Here is a 9,575-nt window from a genome sequence, read left to right as displayed (position 1 = left end):
ACCCATCCCGGGTTCCCGTAGGACGGTGCAGGGCTCCAGGGCGCCCCCTGCGGCGCGGACAAAGGCGCGACCCGCTGCCCATGTGGTGTGGGACCTCGGGCGGCTGGACCAGCTTCAATAGACGTGACTTGGGACCAGCCCAGCCTGCTGCCCGGCTGCCCGGCAGAGTAGCGGACGTGAAGCGGTGAATAGGGACAGCGGTCTCCCCTCCCCCGCAGCCTCACTCCTACCCTATCTAATTAGCCTCGGAGGCCTACGGCGAGACAAAGGCGCGCCCCGGGGTTCCCACGTCGAGCCTGACCAACTCCGAGCTGGCGCCCGGGCCCGGGCCGGAAGGTGACTGGCACGCGAGTCTCCCTGGACGTCCAGGGCCGGTGGCTTTTCCCCTGGGCCTCTCAAAACAACGCCCCTCACCACCATCGCCCATGCCCCATCCCCCAGGCCAGCGGATGCCAGCGCTACGGCCCTGGCCCGACCAAGGCAAGAGGCGCTGGGTCAGGCTTGGAAGTCAGGAGAGACAGAGGCAGAGGGGGCGGCGGAGGAGAGAGACTTGTGTAAAGAGAGGCCAATGTGGAAAGCTCAGATACAGTCAAAACATGAGAAGTGGAGACAGAAAGACAGATGAAGGGAGCTGAGGCAGGGGATTGCAGAAGAGCCTGAGGAGGCAGAGAGGGAGGATTGAGGGCATCAGACACACAGGCCTCCCCGACATCTCCCCAGCTCTCACGGCTCCGTCTGCGCAGCTGCCTGCTGCTCCTGTGAGTCTCAGGGTGGCCAGAAGGAGCCATCTCCCGCCATCATATCCTTTCCTCCACCAGAGCCCCTTCCCACCCCACCAGCCACCTCCTGGGCCCTCAAGGCTTCCTGCCTCCTGGTCCTCATGCCAGTCCTCCTCCTGCCTGGAGCTTCCTCTCTGACGTTGTCTGGGAGCAGAGGAGTCTAGAGCTGTCAGGGTGCACTTACTGCATCTGGACCTTCTCTTGCCTCACCTGGAATCCTGGAGGCTTCTGGTCATTCCTGTCTTCTATAAATACTTACTGAGGACCTAATGTGTGCCACACCCTGTACAGGACCCTGGGGCACCATGGTGACCAGGGCAGAACCAGTCCTTGGTCTGTCTATCCAGCTTCTGCCAGGGTGCACCCTGGTGGGCCAGAGGTGGTGGTAACTTGTTTTATACCACCTGACCCTTGGTCTCCTGGGCAACTATGAGGGCCTGGACATAATGGATGCTCTGCCAGTGACAGACAGCTCTCTGGAGGACTCCTGTCCCTGTGTCTTCCTCTTCATCTGCAGAGTGGGAATAAGGACCTGCCCTGCAGTGAAGCTTGTTATGAGCTGAGCTGCGCAGTGGACACTGAGGTGACATTGAGGCTGCTATTGCTATTATTTTCCCTGTTTCGTGACCACTTGGCCCATGTGTATGGATCATCTGGGCCCATAAGAAAATGCCAAGAGCCCCAGAGATCTGCAGATGTGTATTGGAAACAAGGTACCCATTCTCCTCTCTGAGCTTTAGTCTCTTTATCTGCAAAATGGGGTTAACAATAGAACCTCCACTGGGAGGGCTGTGGTGAGGGACAGAGGACACAGCATGGAAAGCTCATAGGACTGTCATCCCAGGCTGAGGCAGGAAGACAGCAGATTTGAAGCCAGCTTGCACAATTTAGGGATAACTTGTCTCAAAATAAAAAGGGCTAGGGTGCAGCTGTGGTAGAGCACCCTGGGCCCAATCCCCAGTACAAAAAAGTGAAGGAAGAGGGGAAGCCAAAACCAAACCAATACCAGCACCAACAACACATGCAGTTTTGGGAACTATGAAGGTACAATGGTATACACCAAATATTGCTGGGGTCCCTCCTCAAGGCTGAGAGCGCCTCTAGGCCTAGGGGCTTGTCCTGGCCCCCAGTGTCCCCAGGGCCAGTACCAGGGGTACACATTGGTGAGTGCATGATGGGTGGGTCAATGGCCCCCGGGTGGCAGGAGCAGGTTCCAGGACTGTGAGGCCTCCAGTCTTGCTGGCCTGTTCTGGCAGGCATGTGAGGTCTCTGATCCAGGGAGGAGAGTCCACCGTCTTGGAAGATGCAGCACTTCTTGGAAAATGCAGGCCAGGGCAGCCCAGATCCTCCGAGCCCTGGTCACAGCCAGGGTAAGGGGGGAGATCTGAGGCCCTGCAAAAACGCCCCAGGGGATAGGTGCAGGAGCCAGAGGGAGAGGAGCCCCCTGCAGTGTCCTCCCAAGGACCTTGGCTTCTCCCCCTCTACAACCAGGGCCTCAGACTTTCCCAAACCTCTACCTCATGCCTCACCCCCACCCACAACATGGAACCTCTCCCCAGAGCACCGTTACCATCCTTACCACCCCAGCGCTAGGACTGGCCCAAGCATGGAGGGTCTCTGGTTCTGCTCTCTGAGACTTCTGTTTCCGTCCTGTGTTAAGCACTGGGTGATGCACATGCCAAACAACTCTGAGGTCGATTCCACGGTCACCGCTCTAAAGAGGAGGAAACAGGTACAGCCAGGGTAATGAATGTCCTCGAAGCCTGTGCCCTCCTGGGGCCTCACCAGCTCTCTACAGCCCAGAGAACAAAACTCCTCAGGTGGCCTCTTCACATCACAGAGTCCCACGCTCTCAACTATTGATGTGTCAAGGGCTGGGGTGTGGCTCCATGGTAGAGCACTTGCCTAGAGTGTCAAAGCCCTGGGTTCCATCTCCAGCATTTGAAAAAGAAAGGGTGCAATCCCGCCTGGATGAAGACTTGTATTTACTAACTGATTGCAAGGCTGGCTTGAACCGAGAGCTTTGCGCACACACTCTGCCACCTGAGATTTTAAATTGTAGAATGAATTTTCTGCCTTTACTCCCTCCCAACTCTCCCCTCCTCTCTGTCTGGATCCATACCCTGACCATCAGGATGACAAACTTCTGCAAAGACCAGTTAAATTACTTGCAGTTGCAATGAAAGGGATATTTACTGCTCCAAATATCCAGCAAATTACAGTTGTATTTATTTCAGAAACTTCTGAGTACTCCAGAATCTCTGTCTTGTCTGTCCTTCCTCCCTCCTTCCCTCCCTTCCTCCCTCCCTCCCTCCCTCCCTCCTTCCCTCCCTCCCTCCTTCCCTCCTTCCTTCCTTCCTTCCTTCCCTCCCTCCCTCCCTCCCTCCCTCCCTCCCTCCCTCCCTCCCTCCCTCCCTCCCTCCTTCCTTCCTTCCTTCCTTCCTTCCTTCCTTCCTTCCTTCCTTCCTTCCTTCTTTCTCTCACTGCTCTACCACTGAGCTATACATACCCAGCTCTTTTTTCATTTTTTTTGTTTTGAGACAGGGTCTCATTAAGACCCTGCTGGGGCTGGCCTTGAACTTGGATCCTCCAGACCTGACTCCTGAGGAGCTGGGATTACAGTGTGTGCCACCATGCCCAGCTCATTTTTAAATCTTTGTCATGGAAATAGTCGATGCATACCCAGTGTCATGTGGGGCTGGATCTGGCATTTGGGGCCCCAGGCCAGGGCAAGGCATTAGTTCAGCCCCGGCAGCTTCCAGTTCCTGGAGATGCTCCGGAAAGGTGACCCACTTCAGCCAGCACCTACTGGGGACTTGCACTGTGCTGGTCCTCTTGCATGACAAGAGGCCAAAGAACACTGAATGGTTAGGTATGTGACATGTTGATGTTGCCAAAGCAAGTGGTCACATGTCACATCCAGGCCATGAGGAGGAATGCTCGCTTGGGGCCTAGAATCCTCCGTGGATTCTAAGTTTCGAGAAGAGTCTTTCATCCTTGAACCAAATGTCCTCTGGTGTTCCTCAACGCTCTCCACGGGTACCTAGAGCCACCTGCCCACTGTGCTCAGCTGTGTCCCACCACAGAGGCCCTTTCACGTCCCGGCGGGCGGGGGAGGAAGAGGGTGCCAAGCCTGTTGAACAGCGAACTGCTTCCTGCAGGAACCACGTCAGGACAGCGCTGGCATTGGGTTTCAGCTCTGACACGGAAGGGACAGAGGTCATCGCTCAAGTCCTTGCCAAAGAGAAAAAAGCAGACTTTTCTTGAGTCCATTAAAGAAACAAGATTGCAGGAAACCAGGGCCTGGAAGGCAGGCAGGAGATCCTGGAGTCCAGCCGGAGCTGGGGTTGTCAGAGCCGCAGGCTGTGGGACACCTCAAAGGCACATCTTTCAACCGCTTCCAGAGGCTGAGTGTGGACTGGCATCTGAGTAACAAAGTCCTGGGCCTCCAGAAGAGGCTCCACTTGCACCCCTTTCCCTGCGGGAGCCCCACTAGGTCCTCTCAGAGAAAGGCCCGCAGGCCTGCAGGGTCAGGGGAGGGAAGAACCTCACCGCACACCAGAGGAGACGGGGAAGGGCCCTGCCCCTGCAGGGATGCTGGGAAGGTCATGGCCCAGGAAAAGACTGACACTCCCCACCTCTACACACCATCCAGCTGCAGGGTTGTCCCAGAGTGGGGGACAGCCAGAAGAGCTCCAAATGAGCTCTCTGAGGAGGAGGACGTGGACATGTCATGAGGCAGTGAAACCAAGGACAGGAGAGAACGGGAAGCCTCTGGCACCCAGAGCCACAGCAAACAGGAAACGCGGCCCCGCTTCCAGGGCTGTGAGGTCCCACTGCGCCACTTGACCTCGTCCCCATCACCTGACACCACAGGTCTCAGGTCTAGTTTTTAGCCAAAAACTGCAAGGGATGCCAAAAGGCAAGAAAAACAACCTGGAGAGACAGCCCAGGATGGGAAGCAGACTCAGACATGACAGGCTGGAGGAACTGGAAATAATGATGGTGGAACTGGAAATAATGATGGTGGCTACACTAAGGGCTGGGATAGGAAGAGCAAGCGCAGGCAGGAGCAGACGGGCCACGTGAGCAGGGACGTGGGCACTCTCAGAGGGATCAAAGCAAATGCTGGACATCAGAAACATGGGATCAGAGGTGAAGGATTCTGGGCGGCCCATCAGGAGACAGGACCTTGTCGAGGGAAGAATCAGTGGCTTGAAGGTAGTCCAGGAGAAACTCCCTGAACGGAAAGGAAAAGAGAAAATGAATGAAAGAAACAGAGCAGGACATTCAGAGGGGGTAGCACGTGCAGAGCTGGGATATCAGAAGGAGAAGAAGCCCAGGTGAAGATGGCGAAGACTTTCAGAAACTAATGGCAGACAGCAAAGCCCAGATCCACGGAGCTGAGGGAACCCCACACAGAGCAATTGCAAAAACAGGTAAATGAAAGCAAGGAAACACATACCACACACACACACACACACACACACACACACACACGCACGCACGTGCGCGCGCGCGCGCGCACACACACACTCACCCAGTGCAACACCTTCTAATGGCCCCAAAACAAAAAAAGATTCAAGAGGCATTTAGATAGCAGTACATATTTAAGTTCACACTTAGAGCTATCACTGGCTGTAGTCCACCACCATTGGAGACAATGAAGTTGTTTTGTTGGTGATTTTAAAAAAAAGGGGTCTTGGATGACCGCGTCCCATGAGCCTTGTTATCCAAGTGATTCCTGAGAGGGTTGCCCAGTTGCCAACAGCAGGTTTTGAACTGTTCAACTTGTCATCTTGGGTACTCTTCCTTTTGGTACTGGTGGCTGAACCTAGGGGTGTGTTCCCACTGAATTGCATTTCTACCTCTTCTTATTTTATTTTTCTGGTACTGGGGATTGAACCCAGGGGTGCTTTACCACTGAGCCACATCCCCATCCCTTTTTATGTTTGATCTTGAGACAGGGCCTCACTAAGTTACTGGGACTGGCCTGGAACTTGTGATCCTCCTGCCTCAGCCTCCCGAGTTCTTGGCATTTCAAGGATGCCCCACTGCACCTGGTTTGGATACTCTTTAATAAAAGGGATTCTAAAGATTCAACTGTCTAGGAAGAACCTTTTGTATCTAAGTTGAATTCCTAACTAACCACTGCTAGATGTACACAGGGCCCCTCTCCCCACCCAGCTCTGTGGCTAAGCACGGAGCCTGGAAGACAACTGGTGCTCCAGTGTCGGGGGCTGAGCTGCAGGGCCCACAGCCATGGTGGGTGCTCTACTTGCTGGAGGCTTGCCTGGCGTCTAACTGAGCATGGAACTCGGTCATTGACTTCTTTTTGGTGCAATTTTGCCAGGGCAGATGTTCATGGGCCTGAATTTAAAGACTGGTAGAGTGTCTGGACATTTCCTATAGGTAATGCCTTGCAAGGGACCAGTTAGCTCACAGCCCAGGCTGATTGGGTCAAAGTATGTATAAGCAACATCACAGACCAGTGATTCTCATGAACATACATGCAGCAACTCTAAACCAAAAAAAAATAATAACAAATCAAGCCATGTATAAAGAAAAAGGGATAGGTAATATATCATGACCACCATGAGGTTATTCTAGGAATGCAAGGCTGGCTTGACACTTGAAAATCAATTAATGTAATTCACTATATTAAAGCAAAAAAGGAGATGTATCACATGATGTTCTCTAGTTTTTTGTTTTTGTTTTTTTTTTCAGTGCTGAGGTTGGAACCCAGGTCTCATGCATGCCAGGCAAGGGCTCTAGAACAGGGACACACTGCCAGCTGGTGTTCTCCACAGATGTGGAAAAGGCATTTGGGGGGCTGGGGTGGTGGCTCAGTGGTAGAGAGCTTGCCTAGCATGTGTGAGGCACTGGGTTCAATTCTCAGCACTGCATATAGATACATAAAAGTCCATTGATAACTGAGGAATATTTAAACGAGAAAAAGCATTTGAAAACATCGATTTATGATGAAACTCTTGGCAAACTAAAAACAGAAGGGAACTTCCTTGTCTGATCAAAGTATATACAAGCAACAACCCATCAGGCATGATGAATGGTAAGCTAGGATAAACATGCCTTCCAAGATTAGGAACAGGACCAGTGTTCTGACCTCTCTGCCTCCAACCAATGATGTCCTGAAGGTCTCTCCTGGAGCAGTCGGTCAACCAGAAGAAACAAAGGGCATAAGGATGGGGAGGAAAAACTGACGCCATCATTGTTCATCAGTGACATGACCGTAAATGTAGAAAAGTCAGATTTATAAGTTATTAGAATTAATAAGTTGGCTGGGGATATAGCTCAGTTGGTAGAGTGCTTCCCCTTGTATGCACAAGGCCCTGGGTTTGATCCCCAGCTCCAAAAAAAAAAAAAAAAAAGAATTAATAAGTGGATGTTAGCAAGGTCATTGGAATCAAAGGCAATGTGTAAAAGATAAATTGTGTCTAGCTGGGTGTGGTGGCACACACCTGTAATCCCAGTGGCTGGGGAGGCTGAGAGAGGAGGATCCGCGGGTTCAAAGCCAGCCTCAGCAACAGCAAGGCACTAAGCTACTCAGTGAGACCCTGTCTCTAAACAAAGGGCTGGGGATGTGGCTCAGTGGTCAAGTGCTTCTGAGTTCAATCCCAGGTACAAAAGAATAGGAAAAAGAAAATTTGCATTTCTGGAACTAGCTGCCCAACCTAGGGATTAAAAACTGAAATAAAAATGCCATTTCTGGCCTGGGGTTGTGGCTCAGTGGTAGAACACTTGCCTAGCATGTGTGAGGCACTGGTTTCGATTCTCAGCATCACATATAAATAAATGAATAAAATAAAGGTCCATCAACATCTAAAAAACAAATAAATACCATTTCCAATAATAGTGGAACATGAAAAATCTAGGAATAAATGAAAATAAAGATGTATAAGACCTCTTTACCGAAAAGTACAAAAATTATAGAGGCAAATCAAAGAAGTAAGTAAAAGAAGAGATCTCATATGTGCATGGATTGGAAAGCTCAGTATTGGTTAAAAGTGTTGATTCTTTTTAAATAGATCCATAGATTCAATGCATTCCCAATCAAAATCCCTACAAGTTTTTTAAAAATATTTTTTTTTAGTTATAGATGGACACAATACCTTTATTTATTTAGTTAGTTTTATGTGGTGCCGGGGATCAAACTCAGGGCCTTGCATGTGCGAGGCGAACACTCTCCCACTGAGCCACAACCCCAGCCCTGCCCTGCAAGTTTTTAAAAATTTTAGAGGGGGGTGGAGATAGACAAACTAACCCTAAAATCTTATACAAATTCAAAGGGTAGAGGGTAGTCCCGGCAATCTTGTAAAAATTGGTAAAGTCAATTTGTATCTACTATAAAGATAGAGTAATTAAAATGCCAGCCAGGTACAGTGGCACAGGCCTGTAATCCCCATGGTTTGGGAGGCTGAGGAGGATCTGGGGTTCAAAGCCAGCCTCATCAACTCAGCAAGACCCTGTCCTAAATAAAATATAAAAAGGGCTGGGGATGTTGCTCGGTGGTTAAGTGCCCCTGGTTCAATCCCCAGTACCTAAAAAAAAGAAAAAGAAAAAGAAATAAATAAAATAAAATGCCATTAAATTGGCACAAGGACAGGCCAAATGGATCAAATGCAAGTGTAGCATACTATGTAGTTGAGGGTTTTTCCCCCCTGCTGCTGGGGATCATGGCCTTTCACATGTGGAGCACATACTCCACCACTGAGCTAAATACGAGTTGTTAAAAAAAAGTTAGAATGTTTAAACACATTTAATAACTTGTCTTTTATTAAACATTGAGTCAAATATTGCACACCAGACCCAGCCTAACACAATTTGGAACCACTGGTGTTGTCTGATTTCAAGGAAGCGAAACTGACGTCAAGAGATGTGACCTATTTGTTGGGTGCAGTGGTGTACACCTGTATCGCAGTGACTTAGGGGCTGAGGCAGGCAGATTGCAAGTCTGAGGCCAGCCTTAGCAGTATAGTGAGGACCTAAGCAACTTAGCAAGACCATGTCTCAAAAATAAAAAATATGAAAGGACTGAACATGTAGCTCAATGACAGAGCTCCCCTGGGTTCAATCCCCACTACTGAAAGAAGAAGAAAAAAGGTGGGGGAAGTGGTCCATTCAAGTCACATAGAAAACTGGAAATTGGCTGTCCTGGTTGAGAACAAAAGCCAGCGCTCAGAGGAAGAGCGCTGGCCTAGCATGCGTGGGGCACTGGGTTGGATCCTCAGCACCACATGAAAATAAAATAAAGGTATTGTGTCCACCTACAACTAAAAAATAAAATGTTAAAATATATATATACACACGTACACATACATATATATATATAGGGACTAGGGCTATAGATCAGTGATGGAGCGCTCACCTCGCACATATGAAGCACTGGGTTCGATCATCAGCACCACATAAAAATAAGTAAATAAAATAAAAATACTGATTCCATCTACAACTAAAAATATTAAAATATATATATATATATAGGTATGTATAAATAAAAGAGAATATATATATATATAGAGAGAGGCAGGTGACCTGTGAGGTGACAGCCATGCTGAGAGTGGTCTTTATAGTCCTCTTCCTCCTAGACACATGGCCGCAGCCTCCAGCGCCTGACAGTGCCCATGGATAGAAGGTGCGGGGATTTCTGAGGCTTGCTGGGAACTTGTCGGAAGGGCTGGTGGTGACAGCTGGGTGTTGGAGGTCCCAGGCCCCTGGTGAGAAGGGGGCCTAGGCCCCTGCTTCTCGGGGAAGTCAAGATTGGAGGCTGATGGAAGG

The sequence above is a fragment of the Ictidomys tridecemlineatus genome, chromosome 4 (assembly GCF_052094955.1).
Source record: "Ictidomys tridecemlineatus isolate mIctTri1 chromosome 4, mIctTri1.hap1, whole genome shotgun sequence".
In the NCBI taxonomy this organism is placed as follows: domain Eukaryota; kingdom Metazoa; phylum Chordata; class Mammalia; order Rodentia; family Sciuridae; genus Ictidomys; species Ictidomys tridecemlineatus.
The sequence above is the reverse complement of the archived record's forward strand: the minus strand, read 5'-3'. Positions refer to the sequence as shown.